We start from the raw sequence: 13,637 nt of genomic DNA, 5'->3' as shown, positions 1-13,637 counted from the left end.
GCGTGAGGTAAGAGGCAAGTGCCAGCCTTCTCCCCAGCATTCTTCTGCTCACACGGCCTTGGGCCAGCTGGTGTGATGGGGGGCCCAGAGAACAGGCTGGGGGTGTGTCCTGCAGGGCTCCAGAGCCAAGGCCATGAATGCCTACTGGCCCAGACCAGGCCTTGAGGCAGTGTTGAACCTCTACCACACACCGCCACTGTGACCCTAAGGGTATGGCTCACAGTCTGGGGTACCTGACTGCCACTGTTTGGGTGGCCTGAGGAGCATTAAGACCTGTTGGGTCATATGCATACGGCTCCCTCAGTGATGACAGCTAGCAAGGGTCTGGGAGCTGGCCCTGAGGGAGCCACCAAGGCAGAGCTGCCTCCTCTGTGAGGCATGGGCACTGGTGGGAGGACCCAGACCAGCTCCTGGACAAACCCTCCATGGCAGGAGGACCACCACCCCTCCCAGGGACCCCTTTCTCTTAGGTGGGTCTGGACCTCAGAGGGTGAGCCTTGTGCCTTGGGACCTTGCCCTTTCTTGTCACCCAGAGAGTGACATTTGTTTGCTGGAGATTGATAGGAACATTGAGACCTGACTATGACCTGTCCTCAAGAACAAAGGATCGGGCAGGGAGAAGTTTTCAACGAACAGCCACACCCCTCCATCACCTTACCTCTAAGAGGGCTTTGCTAAAAACTTTCAAAGTTGGGGATTACCCGACATAAGCCACCCATTTCCTTGAATGTCTCAACAACAAATATTTCTCGGCTCCAAAGTCCAATGTTTTGCTGTTGCTTGGCCTCACTGTGTCGCCCACACATCCTGGCCTTTGGTTACCAATTATAGCGAGCCAGCCAGGAGGTCTGTGCCCATGGTGTGTTGATCTCGATCAGGGGCGTCGCCATTTAAAGTTCACAGCACATGCCAGAGTACATTTGGCTCCAGGATACTGGCAGGGATTCTCCCTGATATGCAGTGGCTGCCCTACAGCACGAGGCTGCTTGTCTTGGAGACATGTCCAGAGCAACGGTATACAGTTCATGTCATTTGGGGGTAAGTCGCTCCAGCTTGCACAGGCTGGGAAATAGGTCTACTCCAACTGGGCTGCTCCCCTTAGCGGATGGGAGCCCCTCTGAGTCCATTCCCTCTTGAGAACTGGGGGCCTCCATGTGGGAGTGGAAGTGGAAGTTGACAAAATGCCTTCTCTGGCTTTCTGTCTTTGTGATTGGAGTGTTTATTTGTTCTTCATGTGTTTGTGTGTGTCAATGTGGTGTTAATCACGGCAGTCTGTGCTGTGGTTTGTGGGATCCTGTTTGTGATTCGTACATTGTAGGTGTGTGAAACAGCACTTGCATTGAGTACTTGAGACGTCTTTGGTCAGTAACGGAGCTTGCATATGATCACACTAGGTATCGTTCCCTCCTGCATTGTGTTTCAGCTGTGGTGGAACATTGGTTGACATATTCCCTTTCCAATGGGTAGGAATCTGCCCTTTGGTGCCTGGGAACTGCGATCCTGAGAGACCTTTTGGCATTGCATTTGTCTCTCTGCTATTGGATAACACCTGCTGTGATCAGCAGAGCTCTAGTCCATCTTGTAGTCCGCTAAGGTACAAGCAAGTATTTTTTTTTTTTTTTTTTACATTGCATGGCCATCATATTCTACAGATTCTGGTGAAACATGGCATCAAATGAATCTTTTTCATATCTCCAAAACCAGTCTATGTAAAATATTCAGTTAGAGAAAGTTTGCTCAGTGAAATCCTTTTGGTTTTCATCATTGTGACCCTGAGAAAACGAGCATATTTCCAGGAGACATGTGGAAGTTCATGAAGCAAATTGAACTTTTCCTAATTTCTTTGCTTTTTCCTTTTTGGCTCTTTCTGCTTCCCAGGTCAGTAGGCATGACAACTGTGGTCGTGATTCCCTATCTTTCAATTTGCATGTTGTTTGTCGTTTTGTTGTTAAAATGAGGGAACGTAGTTCGAAAACACTGAGGATGTTGTTCATCCTCACCCTTTGCTTTGGTCCTCAGGACTGAGAGTTTCTTTTTTGCATGTACTTTTGCGTTTGTTTTGTGTGAAAGTGTTGTGGCTCTGGGAAACTCAAATGTGCTTCCCCAACGCACCCCTTTCAGGTGCATTCTCCAGATTTGGGCCACTTTTAGGGATAAGGCAATTGACATCAACTGCCGAGTTGATGTGTAAATGAGCTCTATTTCACTGAAAGGGAAGCACTTACCTATTCAATAATTCCTCCTCTGGGGAGAATTGGCCTCCATGGATTTCAGGTCCTGATGATCTGGCAAATAGCTAGTACTGAACTGATATCTGGTATGGAAGCTGCCTTAAGCTTCTTGCATTCTGAAGTGTAAACCTTCTGCGGTCCCTAGGTTTCTTAGAGTTCCAAAAAGACCTTATATCTGTTGCCAATTTGACAGCAAGGACCATAAGTTGAAATGATGACACTTGAAGTCTTTCTAAATGGCCTCTCTAGATTTGGGTAGCATGAAACTTCACCAAGTTAAGTGGCAAGCATTCCTTGACTCTCCGGGTCATTTCAAAGAGGATAGAGGATTGGAACATTGGATGCTGGGCACATCTAAGATTCCCTACCTTTGCCTACTTAGCAGAAGGTCTCAAAAGCATCCGCTTGCAATCAGAAATGCTGGTATGACATCCAGCTGACAATTGCTTGCTTCTTGGTTTTCACTAAGTGAAGATGTTAAGGACTTGAGGATTGTAATCGAAATATGTAATTAAAGCTAAGAAACTCATGAAAAGGAACACATTTCAGGATAGAGTAGGAAGGTGGGATAAATGTGTTGAGCCAAAAACCAACATTTGATGCATCATTGGGCTGAAACGAAACTCCACCTGGGGAAATGGATACTGTTATTAAAAATACGTTTTTTTCAAGGCTGGATTGGGTTCCCCTCTGCCAAGAGAACACGTTTACTTGGAACGCTGCTTTCAATACCATGGTATGTGAACTGTCCTTCCTTTAAGGGATCTCTATTTGCTTTTAAGATCTCTTCTCACTTTGGAGAAGAAAGAGGAATTCTCTTCAAAGGACTGATGAGCTTATTGGACCAGGTGTTTTGAAATAGTTTGTTAACTTTGGATTAGTTGCGGGGCCCTTAAGGCAACTCAAGGAGGACTATTTCAGTCGTATATCTGGTATGGAAATTACAGAGAAAACATTGTGAAATGGGGGAGAAGCTTCTCCAATTACACAGGATGGATACATGGCACACCTGTCGATATTCTAGAAAGGGTACAAAGTTTCTGAAATGCAGGTATGCCTTGGGATAATCGGTCAGCCATGCTGACGGTTACATGAGAGCCACTTGATTAAGCTTCCTTCTCAACCCCTTGTCATCCGATCTTTAACCATGCCTCTTTAAGTGTCTAACAGATAGTTAGGCTGAGGCTTTCCCAAAGTGCTTCAACTTCAAGAAGACTCTTACCAATGCAGTTTTGACAAACTGAGTAAACAGATGCATATGCTACTAACGTTTATGGATTTGCTTTGCAATAATGCTGATTTTGATCTGTGTTCTCCCGTTAAGGGAAGCTCTTCCCCTCAACTTCCTAACAACTTACAACAATTTCTTCCCTTCTGCTTCTGTGTGTCTGGATTACCTGCCAGAACGTCTCCCCCAGAGTGCCACCCTCACGCTGCTTTTCAGGCTTATTCTCCTGGATTCCTTATACAAGTTTATATAAGACTTGGATCAAGACTTGCAACGTGGCATTGCTTCCAACTCAGAATGCACTGTAGGGCTTTGCTTTCGTGCAGCAGGACGTAGCTAGAGTGGTCGTCACCCCATTCCCTGAAAGACTTGGGAAAAGATGAACCAGGAATGGAGGTTGAAAGCAAGTCCCCTAAAACAGAGATCCGCTGCGGAGTTTATGATTAACCACTCTATCCAAATCATACCCACATATTCTCCTCAGGGTTGCAGAGGACCAAAGAAAAGGGGGAATTGTACCATAGCCAGCTGAATGCAGCTCTTCCCAGGCAGCCCTTGCTGTGCACTGTGACCCACTGCCCCGTTACCAGGCAATGGTTACCAGGAGACCACTAATGCCACTGTGACCACCCTGCTCAGCCATTGGTGGGCAGTGTAGTGGGCCCCTGCCCCAAGCAAGCCACTGTCTGTCAGCCATCTTTAGTGGGGGCCCTTTTTTAGGCAGCAGTCTGTGGAGTGCTGCCCCTTCAGACCTGGAGCGTGAGGTAAGAGGCAAGTGCCAGCCTTCTCCCCAGCATTCTTCTGCTCACACGGCCTTGGGCCAGCTGGTGTGATGGGGGGCCCAGAGAACAGGCTGGGGGTGTGTCCTGCAGGGCTCCAGAGCCAAGGCCATGAATGCCCACTGGCCCAGACCAGGCCTTGAGGCAGTGTTGAACCTCTACCACACACCGCCACTGTGACCCTAAGGGTATGGCTCACAGTCTGGGGTACCTGACTGCCACTGTTTGGGTGGCCTGAGGAGCATTAAGACCTGTTGGGTCATATGCATACGGCTCCCTCAGTGATGACAGCTAGCAAGGGTCTGGGAGCTGGCCCTGAGGGAGCCACCAAGGCAGAGCTGCCTCCTCTGTGAGGCATGGGCACTGGTGGGAGGACCCAGACCAGCTCCTGGACAAACCCTCCATGGCAGGAGGACCACCACCCCTCCCAGGGACCCCTTTCTCTTAGGTGGGTCTGGACCTCAGAGGGTGAGCCTTGTGCCTTGGGACCTTGCCCTTTCTTGTCACCCAGAGAGTGACATTTGTTTGCTGGAGATTGATAGGAACATTGAGACCTGACTATGACCTGTCCTCAAGAACAAAGGATCGGGCAGGGAGAAGTTTTCAACGAACAGCCACACCCCTCCATCACCTTACCTCTAAGAGGGCTTTGCTAAAAACTTTCAAAGTTGGGGATTACCCGACATAAGCCACCCATTTCCTTGAATGTCTCAACAACAAATATTTCTCAGCTCCAAAGTCCAATGTTTTGCTGTTGCTTGGCCTCACTGTGTCGCCCACACATCCTGGCCTTTGGTTACCAATTATAGCGAGCCAGCCAGGAGGTCTGTGCCCATGGTGTGTTGATCTCGATCAGGGGCGTCGCCATTTAAAGTTCCCAGCACATGCCAGAGTACATTTGGCTCCAGGATACTGGCAGGGATTCTCCCTGATATGCAGTGGCTGCCCTACAGCACGAGGCTGCTTGTCTTGGAGACATGTCCAGAGCAACGGTATACAGTTCATGTCATTTGGGGGTAAGTCGCTCCAGCTTGCACAGGCTGGGAAATAGGTCTACTCCAACTGGGCTGCTCCCCTTAGCGGATGTGAGCCCCTCTGAGTCCATTCCCTCTTGAGAACTGGGGGCCTCCATGTGGGAGTGGAAGTGGAAGTTGACAAAATGCCTTCTCTGGCTTTCTGTCTTTGTGATTGGAGTGTTTATTTGTTCTTCATGTGTTTGTGTGTGTCAATGTGGTGTTAATCACGGCAGTCTGTGCTGTGGTTTGTGGGATCCTGTTTGTGATTCGTACATTGTAGGTGTGTGAAACAGCACTTGCATTGAGTACTTGAGACGTCTTTGGTCAGTAACGGAGCTTGCATATGATCACACTAGGTATCGTTCCCTCCTGCATTGTGTTTCAGCTGTGGTGGAACATTGGTTGACATATTCCCTTTCCAATGGGTAGGAATCTGCCCTTTGGTGCCTGGGAACTGCGATCCTGAGAGACCTTTTGGCATTGCATTTGTCTCTCTGCTATTGGATAACACCTGCTGTGATCAGCAGAGCTCTAGTCCATCTTGTAGTCCGCTAAGGTACAAGCAAGTATTTTTTTTTTTTTTTTACATTGCATGGCCATCATATTCTACAGATTCTGGTGAAACATGGCATCAAATGAATCTTTTTCATATCTCCAAAACCAGTCTATGTAAAATATTCAGTTAGAGAAAGTTTGCTCAGTGAAATCCTTTTGGTTTTCATCATTGTGACCCTGAGAAAACGAGCATATTTCCAGGAGACATGTGGAAGTTCATGAAGCAAATTGAACTTTTCCTAATTTCTTTGCTTTTTCCTTTTTGGCTCTTTCTGCTTCCCAGGTCAGTAGGCATGACAACTGTGGTCGTGATTCCCTATCTTTCAATTTGCATGTTGTTTGTCGTTTTGTTGTTAAAATGAGGGAACGTAGTTCGAAAACACTGAGGATGTTGTTCATCCTCACCCTTTGCTTTGGTCCTCAGGACTGAGAGTTTCTTTTTTGCATGTACTTTTGCGTTTGTTTTGTGTGAAAGTGTTGTGGCTCTGGGAAACTCAAATGTGCTTCCCCAACGCACCCCTTTCAGGTGCATTCTCCAGATTTGGGCCACTTTTAGGGATAAGGCAATTGACATCAACTGCCGAGTTGATGTGTAAATGAGCTCTATTTCACTGAAAGGGAAGCACTTACCTATTCAATAATTCCTCCTCTGGGGAGAATTGGCCTCCATGGATTTCAGGTCCTGATGATCTGGCAAATAGCTAGTACTGAACTGATATCTGGTATGGAAGCTGCCTTAAGCTTCTTGCATTCTGAAGTGTAAACCTTCTGCGGTCCCTAGGTTTCTTAGAGTTCCAAAAAGACCTTATATCTGTTGCCAATTTGACAGCAAGGACCATAAGTTGAAATGATGACACTTGAAGTCTTTCTAAATGGCCTCTCTAGATTTGGGTAGCATGAAACTTCACCAAGTTAAGTGGCAAGCATTCCTTGACTCTCCGGGTCATTTCAAAGAGGATAGAGGATTGGAACATTGGATGCTGGGCACATCTAAGATTCCCTACCTTTGCCTACTTAGCAGAAGGTCTCAAAAGCATCCGCTTGCAATCAGAAATGCTGGTATGACATCCAGCTGACAATTGCTTGCTTCTTGGTTTTCACTAAGTGAAGATGTTAAGGACTTGAGGATTGTAATCGAAATATGTAATTAAAGCTAAGAAACTCATGAAAAGGAACACATTTCAGGATAGAGTAGGAAGGTGGGATAAATGTGTTGAGCCAAAAACCAACATTTGATGCATCATTGGGCTGAAACGAAACTCCACCTGGGGAAATGGATACTGTTATTAAAAATACGTTTTTTTCAAGGCTGGATTGGGTTCCCCTCTGCCAAGAGAACACGTTTACTTGGAACGCTGCTTTCAATACCATGGTATGTGAACTGTCCTGCTTTAAGGGATCTCTATTTGCTTTTAAGATCTCTTCTCACTTTGGAGAAGAAAGAGGAATTCTCTTCAAAGGACTGATGAGCTTATTGGACCAGGTGTTTTGAAATAGTTTGTTAACTTTGGATTAGTTGCGGGGCCCTTAAGGCAACTCAAGGAGGACTATTTCAGTCGTATATCTGGTATGGAAATTACAGAGAAAACATTGTGAAATGGGGGAGAAGCTTCTCCAATTACACAGGATGGATACATGGCACACCTGTCGATATTCTAGAAAGGGTACAAAGTTTCTGAAATGCAGGTATGCCTTGGGATAATCGGTCAGCCATGCTGACGGTTACATGAGAGCCACTTGATTAAGCTTCCTTCTCAACCCCTTGTCATCCGATCTTTAACCATGCCTCTTTAAGTGTCTAACAGATAGTTAGGCTGAGGCTTTCCCAAAGTGCTTCAACTTCAAGAAGACTCTTACCAATGCAGTTTTGACAAACTGAGTAAACAGATGCATATGCTACTAACGTTTATGGATTTGCTTTGCAATAATGCTGATTTTGATCTGTGTTCTCCCGTTAAGGGAAGCTCTTCCCCTCAACTTCCTAACAACTTACAACAATTTCTTCCCTTCTGCTTCTGTGTGTCTGGATTACCTGCCAGAACGTCTCCCCCAGAGTGCCACCCTCACGCTGCTTTTCAGGCTTATTCTCCTGGATTCCTTATACAAGTTTATATAAGACTTGGATCAAGACTTGCAACGTGGCATTGCTTCCAACTCAGAATGCACTGTAGGGCTTTGCTTTCCTGCAGCAGGACGTAGCTAGAGTGGTCGTCACCCCATTCCCTGAAAGACTTGGGAAAAGATGAACCAGGAATGGAGGTTGAAAGCAAGTCCCCTAAAACAGAGATCCGCTGCGGAGTTTATGATTAACCACTCTATCCAAATCATACCCACATATTCTCCTCAGGGTTGCAGAGGACCAAAGAAAAGGGGGAATTGTACCATAGCCAGCTGAATGCAGCTCTTCCCAGGCAGCCCTTGCTGTGCACTGTGACCCACTGCCCCGTTACCAGGCAATGGTTACCAGGAGACCACTAATGCCACTGTGACCACCCTGCTCAGCCATTGGTGGGCAGTGTAGTGGGCCCCTGCCCCAAGCAAGCCACTGTCTGTCAGCCATCTTTAGTGGGGGCCCTTTTTTAGGCAGCAGTCTGTGGAGTGCTGCCCCTTCAGACCTGGAGCGTGAGGTAAGAGGCAAGTGCCAGCCTTCTCCCCAGCATTCTTCTGCTCACACGGCCTTGGGCCAGCTGGTGTGATGGGGGGCCCAGAGAACAGGCTGGGGGTGTGTCCTGCAGGGCTCCAGAGCCAAGGCCATGAATGCCTACTGGCCCAGACCAGGCCTTGAGGCAGTGTTGAACCTCTACCACACACCGCCACTGTGACCCTAAGGGTATGGCTCACAGTCTGGGGTACCTGACTGCCACTGTTTGGGTGGCCTGAGGAGCATTAAGACCTGTTGGGTCATATGCATACGGCTCCCTCAGTGATGACAGCTAGCAAGGGTCTGGGACCTGGCCCTGAGGGAGCCACCAAGGCAGAGCTGCCTCCTCTGTGAGGCATGGGCACTGGTGGGAGGACCCAGACCAGCTCCTGGACAAACCCTCCATGGCAGGAGGACCACCACCCCTCCCAGGGACCCCTTTCTCTTAGGTGGGTCTGGACCTCAGAGGGTGAGCCTTGTGCCTTGGGACCTTGCCCTTTCTTGTCACCCAGAGAGTGACATTTGTTTGCTGCAGATTGATAGGAACATTGAGACCTGACTATGACCTGTCCTCAAGAACAAAGGATCGGGCAGGGAGAAGTTTTCAACGAACAGCCACACCCCTCCATCACCTTACCTCTAAGAGGGCTTTGCTAAAAACTTTCAAAGTTGGGGATTACCCGACATAAGCCACCCATTTCCTTGAATGTCTCAACAACAAATATTTCTCGGCTCCAAAGTCCAATGTTTTGCTGTTGCTTGGCCTCACTGTGCGTCGCCCACACATCCTGGCCTTTGGTTACCAATTATAGCGAGCCAGCCAGGAGGTCTGTGCCCATGGTGTGTTGATCTCGATCAGGGGCGTCGCCATTTAAAGTTCCCAGCACATGCCAGAGTACATTTGGCTCCAGGATACTGGCAGGGATTCTCCCTGATATGCAGTGGCTGCCCTACAGCACGAGGCTGCTTGTCTTGGAGACATGTCCAGAGCAACGGTATACAGTTCATGTCATTTGGGGGTAAGTCGCTCCAGCTTGCACAGGCTGGGAAATAGGTCTACTCCAACTGGGCTGCTCCTCTTAGCGGATGTGAGCCCCTCTGAGTCCATTCCCTCTTGAGAACTGGGGGCCTCCATGTGGGAGTGGAAGTGGAAGTTGACAAAATGCCTTCTCTGGCTTTCTGTCTTTGTGATTGGAGTGTTTATTTGTTCTTCATGTGTTTGTGTGTGTCAATGTGGTGTTAATCACGGCAGTCTGTGCTGTGGTTTGTGGGATCCTGTTTGTGATTCGTACATTGTAGGTGTGTGAAACAGCACTTGCATTGAGTACTTGAGACGTCTTTGGTCAGTAACGGAGCTTGCATATGATCACACTAGGTATCGTTCCCTCCTGCATTGTGTTTCAGCTGTGGTGGAACATTGGTTGACATATTCCCTTTCCAATGGGTAGGAATCTGCCCTTTGGTGCCTGGGAACTGCGATCCTGAGAGACCTTTTGGCATTGCATTTGTCTCTCTGCTATTGGATAACACCTGCTGTGATCAGCAGAGCTCTAGTCCATCTTGTAGTCCGCTAAGGGACAAGCAAGTATTTTTTTTTTTTTTTACATTGCATGGCCATCATATTCTACAGATTCTGGTGAAACATGGTATCAAATGAATCTTTTTCATATCTCCAAAACCAGTCTATGTAAAATATTCAGTTAGAGAAAGTTTGCTCAGTGAAATCCTTTTGGTTTTCATCATTGTGACCCTGAGAAAACGAGCATATTTCCAGGAGACATGTGGAAGTTCATGAAGCAAATTGAACTTTTCCTAATTTCTTTGCTTTTTCCTTTTTGGCTCTTTCTGCTTCCCAGGTCAGTAGGCATGACAACTGTGGTCGTGATTCCCTATCTTTCAATTTGCATGTTGTTTGTCGTTTTGTTGTTAAAATGAGGGAATGTAGTTCGAAAACACTGAGGATGTTGTTCATCCTCACCCTTTGCTTTGGTCCTCAGGACTGAGAGTTTCTTTTTTGCATGTACTTTTGCGTTTGTTTTGTGTGAAAGTGTTGTGGCTCTGGGAAACTCAAATGTGCTTCCCCAACGCACCCCTTTCAGGTGCATTCTCCAGATTTGGGCCACTTTTAGGGATAAGGCAATTGACATCAACTGCCGAGTTGATGTGTAAATGAGCTCTATTTCACTGAAAGGGAAGCACTTACCTATTGAATACTTCCTCCTCTGGGGAGAATTGGCCTCCATGGATTTCAGGTCCTGATGATCTGGCAAATAGCTAGTACTGAACTGATATCTGGTATGGAAGCTGCCTTAAGCTTCTTGCATTCTGAAGTGTAAACCTTCTGCGGTCCCTAGGTTTCTTAGAGTTCCAAAAAGACCTTATATCTGTTGCCAATTTGACAGCAAGGACCATAAGTTGAAATGATGACACTTGAAGTCTTTCTAAATGGCCTCTCTAGATTTGGGTAGCATGAAACTTCACCAAGTTAAGTGGCAAGCATTCCTTGACTCTCCGGGTCATTTCAAAGAGGATAGAGGATTGGAACATTGGATGCTGGGCACATCTAAGATTCCCTACCTTTGCCTACTTAGCAGAAGGTCTCAAAAGCATCCGCTTGCAATCAGAAATGCTGGTATGACATCCAGCTGACAATTGCTTGCTTCTTGGTTTTCACTAAGTGAAGATGTTAAGGACTTGAGGATTGTAATCGAAATATGTAATTAAAGCTAAGAAACTCATGAAAAGGAACACATTTCAGGATAGAGTAGGAAGGTGGGATAAATGTGTTGAGCCAAAAACCAACATTTGATGCATCATTGGGCTGAAACGAAACTCCACCTGGGGAAATGGATACTGTTATTAAAAATACGTTTTTTTCAAGGCTGGATTGGGTTCCCCTCTGCCAAGAGAACACGTTTACTTGGAACGCTGCTTTCAATACCATGGTATGTGAACTGTCCTGCTTTAAGGGATCTCTATTTGCTTTTAAGATCTCTTCTCACTTTGGAGAAGAAAGAGGAATTCTCTTCAAAGGACTGATGAGCTTATTGGACCAGGTGTTTTGAAATAGTTTGTTAACTTTGGATTAGTTGCGGGGCCCTTAAGGCAACTCAAGGAGGACTATTTCAGTCGTATATCTGGTATGGAAATTACAGAGAAAACATTGTGAAATGGGGGAGAAGCTTCTCCAATTACACAGGATGGATACATGGCACACCTGTCGATATTCTAGAAAGGGTACAAAGTTTCTGAAATGCAGGTATGCCTTGGGATAATCGGTCAGCCATGCTGACGGTTACATGAGAGCCACTTGATTAAGCTTTCTTCTCAACCCCTTGTCATCCGATCTTTAACCATGCCTCTTTAAGTGTCTAACAGATAGTTAGGCTGAGGCTTTCCCAAAGTGCTTCAACTTCAAGAAGACTCTTACCAATGCAGTTTTGACAAACTGAGTAAACAGATGCATATGCTACTAACGTTTATGGATTTGCTTTGCAATAATGCTGATTTTGATCTGTGTTCTCCCGTTAAGGGAAGCTCTTCCCCTCAACTTCCTAACAACTTACAACAATTTCTTCCCTTCTGCTTCTGTGTGTCTGGATTACCTGCCAGAACGTCTCCCCCAGAGTGCCACCCTCACGCTGCTTTTCAGGCTTATTCTCCTGGATTCCTTATACAAGTTTATATAAGACTTGGATCAAGACTTGCAACGTGGCATTGCTTCCAACTCAGAATGCACTGTAGGGCTTTGCTTTCGTGCAGCAGGACGTAGCTAGAGTGGTCGTCACCCCATTCCCTGAAAGACTTGGGAAAAGATGAACCAGGAATGGAGGTTGAAAGCAAGTCCCCTAAAACAGAGATCCGCTGCGGAGTTTATGATTAACCACTCTATCCAAATCATACCCACATATTCTCCTCAGGGTTGCAGAGGACCAAAGAAAAGGGGGAATTGTACCATAGCCAGCTGAATGCAGCTCTTCCCAGGCAGCCCTTGCTGTGCACTGTGACCCACTGCCCCGTTACCAGGCAATGGTTACCAGGAGACCACTAATGCCACTGTGACCACCCTGCTCAGCCATTGGTGGGCAGTGTAGTGGGCCCCTGCCCCAAGCAAGCCACTGTCTGTCAGCCATCTTTAGTGGGGGCCCTTTTTTAGGCAGCAGTCTGTGGAGTGCTGCCCCTTCAGACCTGGAGCGTGAGGTAAGAGGCAAGTGCCAGCCTTCTCCCCAGCATTCTTCTGCTCACACGGCCTTGGGCCAGCTGGTGTGATGGGGGGCCCAGAGAACAGGCTGGGGGTGTGTCCTGCAGGGCTCCAGAGCCAAGGCCATGAATGCCTACTGGCCCAGACCAGGCCTTGAGGCAGTGTTGAACCTCTACCACACACCGCCACTGTGACCCTAAGGGTATGGCTCACAGTCTGGGGTACCTGACTGCCACTGTTTGGGTGGCCTGAGGAGCATTAAGACCTGTTGGGTCATATGCATACGGCTCCCTCAGTGATGACAGCTAGCAAGGGTCTGGGAGCTGGCCCTGAGGGAGCCACCAAGGCAGAGCTGCCTCCTCTGTGAGGCATGGGCACTGGTGGGAGGACCCAGACCAGCTCCTGGACAAACCCTCCATGGCAGGAGGACCACCACCCCTCCCAGGGACCCCTTTCTCTTAGGTGGGTCTGGACCTCAGAGGGTGAGCCTTGTGCCTTGGGACCTTGCCCTTTCTTGTCACCCAGAGAGTGACATTTGTTTGCTGGAGATTGATAGGAACATTGAGACCTGACTATGACCTGTCCTCAAGAACAAAGGATCGGGCAGGGAGAAGTTTTCAACGAACAGCCACACCCCTCCATCACCTTACCTCTAAGAGGGCTTTGCTAAAAACTTTCAAAGTTGGGGATTACCCGACATAAGCCACCCATTTCCTTGAATGTCTCAACAACAAATATTTCTCGGCTCCAAAGTCCAATGTTTTGCTGTTGCTTGGCCTCACTGTGTCGCCCACACATCCTGGCCTTTGGTTACCAATTATAGCGAGCCAGCCAGGAGGTGTGTGCCCATGGTGTGTTGATCTCGATCAGGGGCGTCGCCATTTAAAGTTCCCAGCACATGCCAGAGTACATTTGGCTCCAGGATACTGGCAGGGATTCTCCCTGATATGCAGTGGCTGCCCTACAGCACGAGGCTGCTTGTCTTG

Source organism: Hippopotamus amphibius, chromosome 10 (assembly GCF_030028045.1).
Source record: "Hippopotamus amphibius kiboko isolate mHipAmp2 chromosome 10, mHipAmp2.hap2, whole genome shotgun sequence".
NCBI lineage: Eukaryota > Metazoa > Chordata > Mammalia > Artiodactyla > Hippopotamidae > Hippopotamus > Hippopotamus amphibius.
Note: the sequence above shows the minus strand (reverse complement) of the source record.